The sequence below is a fragment of the Kogia breviceps genome, chromosome 1 (genome assembly GCF_026419965.1).
Source record: "Kogia breviceps isolate mKogBre1 chromosome 1, mKogBre1 haplotype 1, whole genome shotgun sequence".
NCBI lineage: Eukaryota > Metazoa > Chordata > Mammalia > Artiodactyla > Physeteridae > Kogia > Kogia breviceps.
In genome coordinates this window covers 62,923,097-62,936,098 of record NC_081310.1, presented here as the reverse complement: position 1 = coordinate 62,936,098, position 13,002 = coordinate 62,923,097, and the positions used below count along the sequence as shown (strand labels likewise).

The following is a 13,002-nucleotide window of genomic DNA, read 5'->3' as shown; positions in this document are numbered from 1 at the left end:
GAGCTGGAAAGGCTTTGACAAGGCCTTGGAGAAAATGGCCTATCTCAGAGGGCCAAGGAGGGGACCCTCGCGGAAATCAGGCATTCCCAGAGGCGAGGGAACTTTGGTCAAAAGCCCCTCCTCACCCCCATCCCCCAAGCAAACCTGGGCCTCGTGCGGTGGTGAGTAGGTTTGAAGCAGTCTCTAACCTGAGCTCAGAGCTCTGGCTCTGGAGTCCTATGTGAGCCCAGCTCAGCCGGTCCATCCACTCTTCTCGCTATCCACCCTGTCTCCTCGTGGGACATGCATGCTGTCAGGCAAACAACTGGCAAAGCCTGGGTGAAGGGACAGCTGGCAGGGTTTGGGAGGAGGATGCCGGTGCCAGGGGAGAGGGAGAGAAAAGGGGGAGTGGGGGCCAGGACTGAGCTGGGGGCCGAAGGGGAGAGGGGAGACACGGCAAATGTCCTGTGGCAGGGAGAGGAGGGCATGGGCATCACCTGCTGCTCCTTTGGGTTTCTGAGAGTATCCTTCCACCCAAGCAGGAGACAGGGCCAGGCCAGGGCAGGGGTTAATGGTTAACCAACTGTGGGAGCAGGAACCTGTGCACTGCTGGGGCCTTTTCTTTCCTCTCTCCCCCTCCCTTCCTCCTCTCCCTTTACACTTGCCCTGTAGGGACACTGCTCCCCAACAAAGAACTTTCTCGCCTCTATTTCTGCCCTTGAATCCCAGATGGAACAGTAGAGGTTCCATATGCCCAAAGGCCAGGAACAGGGCCCTGGAGAGCCTGAGGGCTAAGGCAGGGAGAAAGGGGGTATCCTGTTCTTACCATCCATCCCTCCTGGCCCTTAGGACCAGCTGTTTGACACCCCCCACCCACCCACCAGGGAAGAATTGCCTTTCTCTGTCTCCACAGGGCTCACCTTTAGAAATGACCAGACAAGAAGGGGACACACCCCCAGCCCTCATTTACTCTAATCAGGCATGAAATCTTTGTAACTAAGTGAAAAACACTGTTTCCCATAAGGGAATCCGTTCCATTCACTATTGTTGGAACAGAGCATCTGTGAAGGGGAGAAATATTCACTTATAATGAATTGATAACAGACTGGCCCTGGGTGAGGGTGCTGGGGGGAGGGGTGTGTGCACAAGCTGTAAAACTACAGCACCTCAAAGCCTGCTTCTGCCACTTTCCCTGCGGACAATCCTGACTTATCCGTAGTTAACAGACGGTAGTAACACAATGCTCCGGTCTCTTTATGATCATAACGGGAGTGGAGTGGGGGCCAGGCTTGGAGCTCCTTGCCTCTCGCTGCGCCGTGATGGACAGAGTATACTGGGCCCCAGTCTGCATGTGTGGAGACAGCTGTGTGGCAATGCAGGGAGACAGCTGAGGGGGGGGGGGTTGCTGCTGGAGATGGAAATCGTTCTTCCCGCTCCCCGCACCAAACCCCTTATCTTGGAGAGGCAGCCATAGCAAAGGAGGCAGGATAGAGACTATAAAACCCCCAAACAGTGACAACTCCAGAGCCATAAATATTTCATGGTACCTGAACTGGTGAGTTTAGGCTGCTGCCAGCTGCTGCCTGGTATATTTGACTGTGTCACTGGTTTCCCATCCTGCTTGTGTGTTTCCTTGTAACATGCCCATGAAATAAAGATGAACAAAATCACCAGAAGTATTTGGAAATGGGAAAGGGGCCTAGTAGAGAAGTAGCTGTTCTTCGAAGGGTTTCTCTTTAACCTCATGTTAAGCACAGACTCCACTCCAACAGATGGTGAACTTTTACATCCATCACACCTGCAGCTTTTGATGGTCAAAAGGTTGGAGAGGGAAAGTTCCCTGGTGCTTTGGGGACAGGGGTAGGTATTCAGGGCAGCTCCGAAAGCAGGGCCACCAACCTTGCAATGACATGGTTGCTTTGGGGTGATGGACATGGGACACCACCATTTACTCATTTAGACGGGGGCTGAGAGGCCAACCAGCTTCCCTATGTCCTGCTCCAAGCTATGAGGGAACCCGGTCCTGGTCCTTACATCCTGTCAAAGAGAAGGGCCAAGTGGAAACCCCTTGCCAGACTCGTAGTCCTGGGCAGAGGGGACCTTCCTGCGCTCCACCACCCCGCACCCTGCTGCTTTTCTGCAGCATATCCAGGGCAAAGAGCTCCAAATGTCATTTCCATTTAACTGCTTTGCAAGCCAATTTGCCCCATCCTAATGCAATTTGTTGAGGACAGTGAGGGAGCCGGAGAGGACACTGCACTGCCCTTCCTTTATCAGAGGGTCTCTGAAGAGGGTTGGCTAGAGGGCTGAGGGGAACCACTCTTTCAGGCAATGCTGACAGTGAGGGCAGGTTCCGGGATGAGGAAAGGTTGGGCGTAAGCGGAGATGCCAGGTGGAAGAAGGGAAAAGCGAAACAACCTCGCTAGGGTATCTTGACAGATTGCTCTCAGTTTCCCTGGTTCCCTACCTTCCCACCTGACTCCCCACCCCACCCCCAGGCCAAGGAGGGGAGATCATAGGTAATTAGTTCAAAAGGTGCTAGATGAGGTGAAGGGGATATTAATGAATTCTTCTCTCTTCTTGCCAGGAGGTCAGAGGAGAGAGGGCTGCTAGCAGCTCCTGGAGTGTTCTGGGGTGTCTGCGCAAAAGTTGTGCATTTCAGTTAGGAATAGCTGAATTCCTCCAGCCAGAGCTATCTCTTCCCTGGGCTCTGACGCTCTGTTGAAGGCCCCAGAATCCAAAGCCTGCCCAGAGGGAAGAGTGAAGTTTCAAGGTCTGGGAAAGAAGCCCAGAAAGACAGGAGCCTGCTATTGTGTGGGGACTGGTGTGCGGGGGAACTGAACCTGACTCCCAGCTCCCAGGACGTCCAGCCCTGCCCAGCCCAGATACTGATCTTGATCTGATGCTCATGAACCTCGTCCACTGTGCTCATGGATAGAAGGAAGGGGATGAATGGCTCCCCAAATTTCTGTAGGTTCCTCCAAGCTACTGGGTCCCCAAGCAACTGCCTCAGACTGGTCCTGTCTTATGTCCCTTGTATAGCCACTACTCAGATATGCCACTGTTACCCTAGAATCTCAGAACCCTACAGGAGACCTGATCAAATTTCCATTGCCCACTTCATGGGGCTCTCATTTCTAGAGACAACTGACTTTGAACCCCAAGTCTTTTACTTCCACCTCCCCCATTATGTCTATCCCTCCGAGTTGAGTTTGAGTAGGTAGCTCCTTCTAGGGCAAAGGTCATGCCAAACAGGTGGACATTCGTCAGGGACCTGGGATGGCAGTTTCCGGATGACTGTCTCTCTTTGGTCATCAAGACCATGATTAACATATTTACAGAGACTACCTGTGGGGTGGAGAAAAAGGGAGAGAATTTTCTAAGATCCCTACACAACTTGTGGGTTGGGGCAAGAAGAAGCCCAAGAAAGAAAATATTCTAAAATGGCTTATAAGGAGCCTCTCGGACCCTGGATAAGCTCGTCCTTCAACCCCCAACCCTCTCCTGGGGCTCAGACCAGGGGATGGTGCTTATGGGTGCTTCACCACGAAGGTGCACAGAAGGGGGCATGGGGCACTTATCCCATTCGGTGCCTTGTTGTCGTTCCCTGAGCCTCTGGAAGCCGCGCATATGAGGCATTCCCCTTTGATTCCCAAGTCCCCTGCTCCGAAGGAACAGCCAGCGGCCTCCAGGGACTCCGGCACCAGAGTGAACGTCCCCAAATTGAGCGCCGGCTACAGTGGCCCAGGCCCTGCTGCCGGTGCAGTGCCTCGGAGGCCCGCTTTGGGCTGCAGCTCTCGGGACAGTACCGCTGCCCCCGCGCTCCGCGAGCCGCAGCTTGCAGGCAGGTGCGCGGTGGAAGCGCGCCGTGGAGCGCCGCCCGCCAGCAACCCAGCGGGGAAGCGGGGCGCCGGCCGGGAAGCCTGGGCTGGAGACGGCGGCAGGGAGTCGGCCGGCACACGCTCGCGCGCCGCGCTCCGGCCCGCGAAAGTGGCCGACCCCGCTCGGGGACTCGCCGGCCGCAGCCGAGCCCAGGCGTTCGGGGCCGGGACGCCGCGGAGGAGGGCGCAGGGGGAGCCGCGGCGGGGCGAGCGCGCTTCGGGGGACAGGGCGGAGGGCGCCGCTTACCCAGCTCGGAGACGTCGGTCTATCCTTCCGTCCCCGGTCCGGCCGCTTCGGCCGCCGGCTGCCGAGGCCGGCGCGCTGCCCCTCTCGCTGCCAAGCAGCTCGCGTTCACGGGGACGACCAAATCCACATGGAGTCCAAATTCATTAAAATCCACGTCAAGCCACCAGCCACTTATCTGTATTCCTGAAGTGGCCCCTCGGTCTCCTGTCCGCGCTCCGCTCCGTCCTCCGCCGCCCCGTAACAGCACTGCCGGGCTCTGACGCCGGCTCGCTGGGGGAACCGGGAGGCGCCGAGGGGGCGTGGGGTGGGTGGCTGGCGGTGTCTCTCCTTGGGAAGCGGCAGAGCCCCGGCAATCTTCAGATTTTTCCAGCGCGACTTTCCGGGCTCCTCTGACATCAGCAATCGCGGCGCTTCCTTCCCTTCTTGCTCCCGGGTTCATTCACAGTCCCATTTCCTCCGGGAACCTGGCTCTCCAGATCTATTTCGAGGTTCGCTTCGCTCGCTCCGGCGCCCGCGCTCCCCACCGCTCCCGAGCTCGCGGGGTATCTCTCTGGGTCGCCTGCCCTCTCGGCTGAAAATTTCCCAGCAACTGCGCTCAGCCGCCCTCCCGCTCCAGCCTGGCGCGGACGCTCCGCCCGGCAGCTCCGGCTCCCGCGGTGGTGGCGGCGGCGGAGCCCTGAGAGCCGGCCTCCCTATATTACCATGCAGCTCATTATCATAGAGGCCGCGCGCGTTAACCCCCTCCCTGCCGGCCGCGCCCGCCCGGGCTGGGGCTGCGCCCGCCACTGGCACCGCGCACCGCAGCCAGCCCCCTGCCCCCTCCCCCGCCCGCCCGGTCTTCCTCCTCCGCCAGCTGTCAACAAAGGAGAATCAGGTTGGGCATCGGGAGGCCGCCCCGCTGCCGCCCTGTGCCCGTCGCAGCCCGGACCCACCCGCCACCTTAAGTGGCAAAGGGGGCAACGCAAATCCTGCAGGGGCCTGGGGATTTGGGTGGAGGCCTGGAGAGCCCGGCCGGCTGAACCCCCGATGCGGGGAGCTCAGGACGCCGGCAGAGTGGGTGAGGTCAGTGGGGACGTGGGCTCCCCCTCCCTGAGCATCACCTGTCACCGCGCACATCCTGCACATCTCTTTCTTCGTCTTTAATCTGAGGGGTGAGTGGGCAGGAACCGGCCTTGGCTGATGGGGTTAAGAAGGGGCTCTCAGAATTTGCCGAAGCAAATTCTTGTGAATCTCAAAAAGCTTGTGAATCTCAAAAAAGCCAACAAGCTGTCAGATTAGGTTTGAAGTTGTTGTTATTAATTATAATTTTTATAATGCGAAGATGAGCCTTGCTCTGGGTCGCAAGCTTCCAGCTCTGTTAGGGATCCTGGGCATCTGGCAAGTGGGGGAGGCGGGGACCAGTGGAGAGCTTTCTATATCCAGACCTAGGGGGCCTATCTGGCAGGGGAATCAGAGAAGCGGCGGTAAAAAAACTTATTTTAATAACCTAAGGTGAGAGGTGCCTGGATTCCGGATGGCAATGCCTCGGTGTCTTTATGACCATTGCTTCCATGTCCTATAGAATCTCAGTATCCCCGTAGCCTCTGCACGCGGCTTTGAGAAACAGGCCTGCAAGCTAGATCCCAGCGAGTTCGCAGGATCTGCGCAGTCCCTGCTCCGGATTAGAGCACAGGCGAGTTTACTCAAAACGTCTAAGTACTCTGATGAGCTCCCTCTACTGCCCTCTCGTGGCCACAGTCCTCAGTGGTATAAATAGAAAAAAAAGAAAACAACACTCCGGAAACCCTAAAGGGAGTCGCAGGGAATTCTCAGAGCAGCAGGGGCCTTAAAAAAAAATAAAAAAATTTAAAAAAGGGGAAAATAAATGTAGACTCACCGGTTGTCTTGCACAATCATCCATTCAATACAATATTGGGGGGAAATGTAAGATTTACTTCAGTCACAGAAATTAGCTAATTCTTCAAAAGTTCCTTCCTCATTGTTAATTAGCTGACATTTGTCTTATTGTGACTTTCACTGGTTATTCCTTGTTGCACCCTGTGCAGCCACAAAGAATCTAAGCTGTCTTTCCTGATCCATACCTACTCTTTTCTTTGAATTTCTTTAGCATTTATCATTGGCACCCCTCCAGGCAATTATCAAAAGTTACCCTATATTATTATTTCTCTTTACAAGTTGATCATGTCTCCTCATCCAGACAGTCTTGTCTACCGTCTTATCTTTGGTTAGACCAAATATAAACCATAATTTATTAAGGAATATAATTTGAAGGAGATGCTAGAAGATTTTGGAAGCTTTCTCTTATTTGTTTGATACATGGAGCATTGGTCTGGTCAGCTCCACCCAGGACAGGAAGTGGTAGGGTTGGAAATACCTAACCAATAAAGCTTGAAGCTGAAAATTAGGACCTTCTGGTTCTCAATCAAGTGCTGCATGACCCTGGAAGAGGTTACATCTCTTCTCTTTGCCACAATTTAATCATATCTTGGGACTATTTTTTTTTCTTTTTTTTTTTATGTTAGGAGTAGGAGTTTATTCATTAATTTATTTATTTTTGTTGTGTTGGGGCTTCGTTTCTGTGTGAGGTCATTCTCTAGTTGTGGCAAGCAGGGGCCACTCTTCATCGCGATGTGCGGGCCTCTCAGTATCGCGGCCTCTCTTGTTGCAGAGCACAGGCTCCAGACGCGCAGGCTCAGTAGTTGTGGCTCTCGGGCCTAGTTGCTCCACGGCATGTGGGATCCTCCCAGATCAGGGCTCGAACCCGTGTCCCCTGCATTAGCAGGCAGATTCTCAATCACTGTGCCACCAGGGACTATTTTAATACAATACAATTTAAGTAATTTTCTAATACTACCTCCGTACATGTGGTCCAGAAATCAACCCTAGAAAGAAGAGCAAAGAAGGAAAAATTAAACAGACTCCTCTACTCACCACATCCTTCAACCCAGCCTCCCTTCCCCTTTTCAAATAAATAGTGAAGAGGAAGAGCGGGAGGGAGAGAGAGAGAAGACAGGTAGGAGAACATGTTGCAGGCAGCATGACACAATGTCACCCAGTTTGTACATTGCAACTGAACTCAGGCCTGAGGTCTGAGTCCTGTGAGATGATGGGGGTTCCTGAGGTCAACATGACAATGTCAAGAACACTACCAGGTCTACTGGGAGGCACCCTATTAAGTACCCTTAACATCTCTGGGCCTCGGTTTGTCCATCTTCAAAATGGGGATTTCTGCCTTCAATCTTCAGAGAGTTGTGGGAGTTAAAATATAAATATGTAGAAACGTTAGAAGAATTAATAGTATCATTAAAATGGAAAGATTTGTTCATATTTTTAGTCCTAATAGGCTAAAACAAATATGGATCTTATTAGTCACGCACATAATTATAACAATATATCTTGGGAATAAAAAGGGAACAACTCAGTTTCATGGTGTGTATTCAGATATAACATCCTCTGAGGCAATGGCAATATACATGAGCCTTTGATCTTCAAAGGTGCTCTAATAACCACATCTTTTTGATCACTGGGTATCCATTCATTCATTCATTGCACAAACATTATTTATTAAGAGCAACTTTATTAGATTTTTAAAAAATGGATTTGTACATATTACATGATTATCTCTTCCACACATATTTTTAGAGAAATTATGCTAATAATCATGCTAATAGGCTCTATGCCCTCAGACCTGTCTATGTCTTTCTGGGACCTGAGTTTTCTGGTATCTATCTGGTCTTTGATGTCTTCTGTCTCATCCTGTCCAGCTGATAGCAAACTCATGGCCCCTGGGGACTCATCAAGACTCTGCCAGCGCCTTGTCGTTCATCCTCATTTCCGTCAGGGCGAACGGTCACAGCCCAGCACAGTTCTGCACACGTGGTGGGTGTTTAATAAGTGTTTATCAAATGGATGGATGGATGGACGGATGGGGAGATGTTTGTCTTATGCCAAATCCTCATCTTTGGAAAACTGTAGCCAGCTCAACAGGGATCTCCTCCATCCCAACCCACCCACCTCTGAAGTCATGGTACTCCTGGAACCTCACCCCTGCAAAGTCATCTGTGGCTACTGTATTGTTATCCTGAGCCCCAGACCCCCTCTTTGCTTGTAACTAGATGGGTAACCTGGGGAAGAGGATAAGAAAAGTGGGAGAGAACAGGCCAACGGCACACTCTGGAATGGAGCTGAATTTTTCCCGGGAGAAGTAAGTATTTCTCCGGCAGAGGCAGGTCTGGCTGAGCAGGCGTCCTCAGGCCTTTAAAGGAAGCCTGAGACTCTGGGGAGAATAGGCCCAAATGGGCACCCAGCCGACCCCCAGGGGAAGTCCTCTCTCTGTCGCAGCAGCAGCTCCAGCTCCACAAATAGATGCCAGTACAGTAGCTCCTCGGATCACGGGAGGTATTTTTGGTGCTGGAAGGCAGCCACACTTTGTCAGGCTTTCAGCATTCATTCTGCTCCCTTTCAGAGGTTGGGAGGGTGGCAAGCCAGGAGTGTTTAGCATGGGGATGCTGCCTGCGAGTGTGCCCGAGCATACATTTAGGGTGCCTTGAGTGGCATGGAGGCTGGGCTGGGGGCTGTGTGCCTGGAGCTGTGGGCAGGAGGCCAGCGTCCGTGGGTGATCTTTGGGTGGTGTGCGGTTATTACCAGCCTTGCATCTATCTCCCAAAGCTGAGACCACTGATTCCACCACCAACTTGATCTACTTCTGTTCTCAGAGGCATGTCCTCTTTCATTTGCCCCGACCCCTAGCCTTCTGCATTTCAAGGCAGGGACGTGTTCCCCCGTGGGTGGGCCTTCCGTCTCTCATCCCCTGCCTCACCTTTACCCAGAAGATGCGGCCAGGCACAGGCCAGGCACAGTGTAGAAACAGCAGCCTCCTCCCCGCCCCCCACACGGTGGGAAACAAAGGGATTGGTCTGACGGGCCAGCCCTGAGTGTGTGGGCCAAGCCCCATGAATGGAGGGAGGGGTCATTGGGTTGCCAGAGGGCGGGCGTCTGGCTGGGCAGTGGGGACAGCGGTCCAGGACACAGACGCAGGGCACCTGCTCCAGAATTCTTAGCGCCATACATACAGATGTCACCCTCGTCTCTCCTCCCCGCTCATCCCTTCACAAAGCCCACGTTCCTGTGTACTGTAAACAGTAGCAAGCCTGTTAAGGCTCCAGATCAAACAAGGTGGGATTTCACTCCTTTCTCACTAAACCTCCCACAAGTGGAGCTTCTATGCCTGTATCCCTCGCCCTCTTTCCCTAACCCTCCCTCCCTCTCTTCATCCATCTAGAATGTTGCTCTGGGAGGAGAATATTCTCTGGGAGGGTCAGCCAACTACAGCCCTAAACCTATGTGAACAGGTCTCTGGAACCATCTAAAGACTCCTGCGTGTCCCGGGTGAGAAGGCTGCAGGATGCAGTGGGTGAGTGTGGACCACCTGCTTCAGGCATGAAATGTGAGGACTGGGTGAAGGTCTCAGTGCAGGGGCATGGCTTTTGCTGCTGCTCTGTGCCTGGCACTAAAGGTCCGAGAAAGGGCCTTCTTCCCTTATTTTTTCTAAGAGATTCCAAAAAAGGAAACACGCTACCCATTAGGTCGTGTCATCCCTGGCTAAGCCTCTCTGTGCCTCCATTTCCTCATCTGTGAAGTGGAAACAATATCCCTGGTTCCCACATACGCTGCTTCACAAGAATCAAACAAGAGACTGGCTGTGAATTGGAAAGCATGACACATTTGTATAATGGGGATGTTGTCTTAAGGTTCCAGAAGTTCCTTCCAAAGCCAAACCTTCTTCTTGACTCAGCAGTTCATTCTTGTTCGGTTTTGGAGGGAAACAGCTGGGTTCCTGAGAGATACCCCTCTGCTTATTGGGTGGCTGCGTTGTCTCCCTATCACTTTGGGGTCCCTCCTCTTCTCCCATGCCTCCACTGGAAAGTGCTGCAGACCAAAAGATTCTGCCCAGTTACCTCTGACGTGGAACCACAAGGAGCATCCAGGCTGGAACTCACCCTAACTGCTTCGCAGTCCCCATAAGCCCGCTCTTCCCAGGCAGGCAGAGAGGAGCTGAGATGCCTGGGGGAACAACCTCAATTGTACGGGAATCAGAATGGCACGGACCCTCACTGCCGGAGATGCATTATGAAGATGAGCTTTTGAGGTCCTTCTCTGCTCAGCAGCCCTCACCAGACACAAACTCCCTGCTGCCCTCCCTGGCTCTGACGGCCCAGCCTGATTCACATGACAGTGCTCTCAGAGCTCTAGCTGGAGCTGGGCTGCCCAACTTTCTGAGGATGCAGTGTCTCATGGTGCAGGCAGAGCCAGGGCCTTCTGGAGTGGGAGTAAGAGAGACTGGAGGAAGCCAGTACAGTTTGCTCCTTCAAGATCAGAACCTATAGGAAGCACCCACTTGCATCATATAGTGGTAAGTGCTAACATGTATTGGGTGCTCACCCAGCTTCAATCACAGTGCTTGGCAGTGTGCCTACATGATGCTGAATCTTCACAAGTCCAGTCTTAGTAGGTATTATCACCCATTTTACAGATGCAGAAACTGATGATCAGAAAGTCAAGCCATTGGTCCCAAGGTCACCCAGGTAGTATGTGGCATAGTCAAAATTTGAACCTAGGCATATCTGATATCCATTTTCTCCAGTTTTGTCCTCTTCCGAGGGGGAAAAAGTGGTGAAAGTGTGCGAGTCCATTCTTCACATGCCAGGACATCGGAGGCACGGGCCCTCATCCCTCTTCTTAGCACTGAACTGGCAGTGACCCTGAGCTCCTACAGACTCATCACAAGTCCAGCAAAGCATTGCTGAGCTTCAGTTCTACTGAAGGTCAGGAGCGTCATTTTCTTTTACAAAGGAGAGCATGTTGCAATTGTTATCATGATTATTATAAACAATCATACTAATGAGCTCAATTCTCCTCTACTTTGCAGGGCGTGTGTGTTTAACAATGAGACTTGGCCCGGAGGAAAGAAGTTGCCAACACATGCAGATCTGCACCAGCTTCTGTCACCTCGGCCCTGCGCAACAGCACATGCATGGCCGCGCCTGCCTTCCAAACTAATGGGATAATGGGTGCAACGTGCATCACCCCACCCCGTAGAGAGAGCATGCCAGTCGGTCTTTGTGGAATCCACAGGGAGCAGGGCAAGCCAGACACCGGTGTCTGCCTTCTCCTTGATTGCATCTGTGCCCTACAAACCCCAACAGAATTGAACTTACATCTCCTCCTAATTAGGGGAGAAAGGAAGACAAGAAGGATAGTAGAAGGATTTCTTCCTACCTCTGACTGTAAGCTCTTCAGGGACAGAATATTAAGCTCTCCCTCTGTCTGCTCCCACCCTTCTATCTCCTGACTGATACCTGGCGTAGCTAACACAGTGCCAGGCCCTCCCTGGGACCGGAGCCTGTGTGTGATGAGAGTGATGAAGGGGGACTGGTTGGAAAAGCTAGACAGCATCAGGACGCTTGTCTCCGGTCTGCTGGTCTGCCATGAGGCAGTGCAGAGCAGTGGCTGGGGGGTTGGGTAGTCTGGGATGCCTCAAGCCAGACGCGTGGGAGCTGGTCCAGGGCCCTTTGCGGGGGAGGGTGGGGGCTGGAGGGATGGGAAGTTGCCCGGAGGAGGCTGGTAGAGAGTAAAGTCCATCGCCCACACTGCTTAAATAAATCAAATGTCCTGGCATCCAGATGCAAACGCCAGTGCCTGCTTCAGTGCTGTAAATTTACAGCAAGGTATGAACTACTAGGGTCTAAATAGAAAAAGTCAGAAACGGCATAAGTCTTGGCAGGCAGGAATCAACGGCTTCATCACCAACATCATGAAACAGTTAATCATCACAAGGAAAAAAACCACTTTAATGTTGCTTCCTATATTCTGAGTTTTGAATTCCTAGAAAGTAAGATCCACACATTTCCCTCATAGTCAGTTTAATGTTAAGTTCATTTTGATTCCTTTTGTGAAATACACTCTTGCGGGTTATTCTGGGTGGTGTATGAGATGGAAAGGAAGATCGAGAACAAAAGTAATTCTGTTTCTGTCCTTCTCTTCTGACTCTCCTTCTCATTCTCTCTGGGGTCACAACACTGATTTTTGTGTATTTTTGTTTTTGTTTTTCTCGTATGGCTTCTATTCACTCAGAATCAGTATTTGAATGACAAGACTACTATTTCCATAAAAAAACAGAGGTTGGACCCCCTCCCCCTTGGGTGACAGACGACCTGGATTCTAACCCTGCCTCTAACCTCTGCTCTTCCCTGGCCTCCCACAAGTCCTCTCCCTCCTTTTGGCCTTGGTTTCTGCACCTGTAAGAAGCAGGAATCAGGCTCCACTCTCCCCTCTCTCCCTCCACTGCTGTCCTGTTCTTGTCATCACTCCGACTCTCTCCTTGGAGAATGGAGCAAGGACATTGGACCCTAAGAAGCCTTCTTGTAATGGCTAAGAAAGCCCAGTGCCTAAGACATCACCGAGGGTGTATGATACAGGAACAGAGTTGAGAAAAAGGAGTTTGCCTTTGAATTGTCTCGAGTTGGATGATTTCTCTCTCTGCCTGCCTTGATAAACTCTTCTGTTCAAGACGCTGCTGTTATGAATCTGAGTCATGGGTGGCTCCAGCCCCTTTGATCCATTCAGCTGATAATATTTCCTGATGTTTCCAAGGCCAAGAGTATGGGACCATCAGGTATCGTAGATTTACTTTACCTCCACTCCTCTTCCCCCACCCACCTTGCTCTCCAGCCCCCTCTCCTCCTTGTGGAATTCCTATCTTGTGTCGTTCCACAAAGTCCTGGGATGACAGCAAATCCCAGCCCTGGCTACCACCCAGGCCTCCTGGAGAAGCTGGAGAGACCAAAGCCTTCTGTGGTCTCTTGGGGACATCGCCCCCCCTGGTGGAATGACGGG

The 13,002-nt window shown here is 52.4% G+C and overlaps 1 protein-coding gene across 7 annotated transcripts in view; it reads right to left on the bottom strand.

Moving 5' to 3' along the window:
- The window catches only part of PLXNA2 (plexin A2), a 219,167-nt gene extending 214,384 nt beyond the window's left edge, over nucleotides 1–4,783 (bottom strand). For 4 of the 7 annotated variants that reach the window (XM_067032490.1, XM_067032485.1, XM_067032505.1 and 1 more), the window contains exon 1: nucleotides 4,108–4,777. The gene's annotated coding sequence lies outside the window, so the exon portion shown is untranslated. Of the gene's footprint in view, nucleotides 1–4,107 lie in introns of all 7 variants that reach the window. The other 3 variants (XM_059057244.2, XM_067032482.1, XM_067032503.1) reach the window with 3 other exon arrangements.
- Between the last annotated feature and the right edge of the window lie 8,219 nt (nucleotides 4,784–13,002).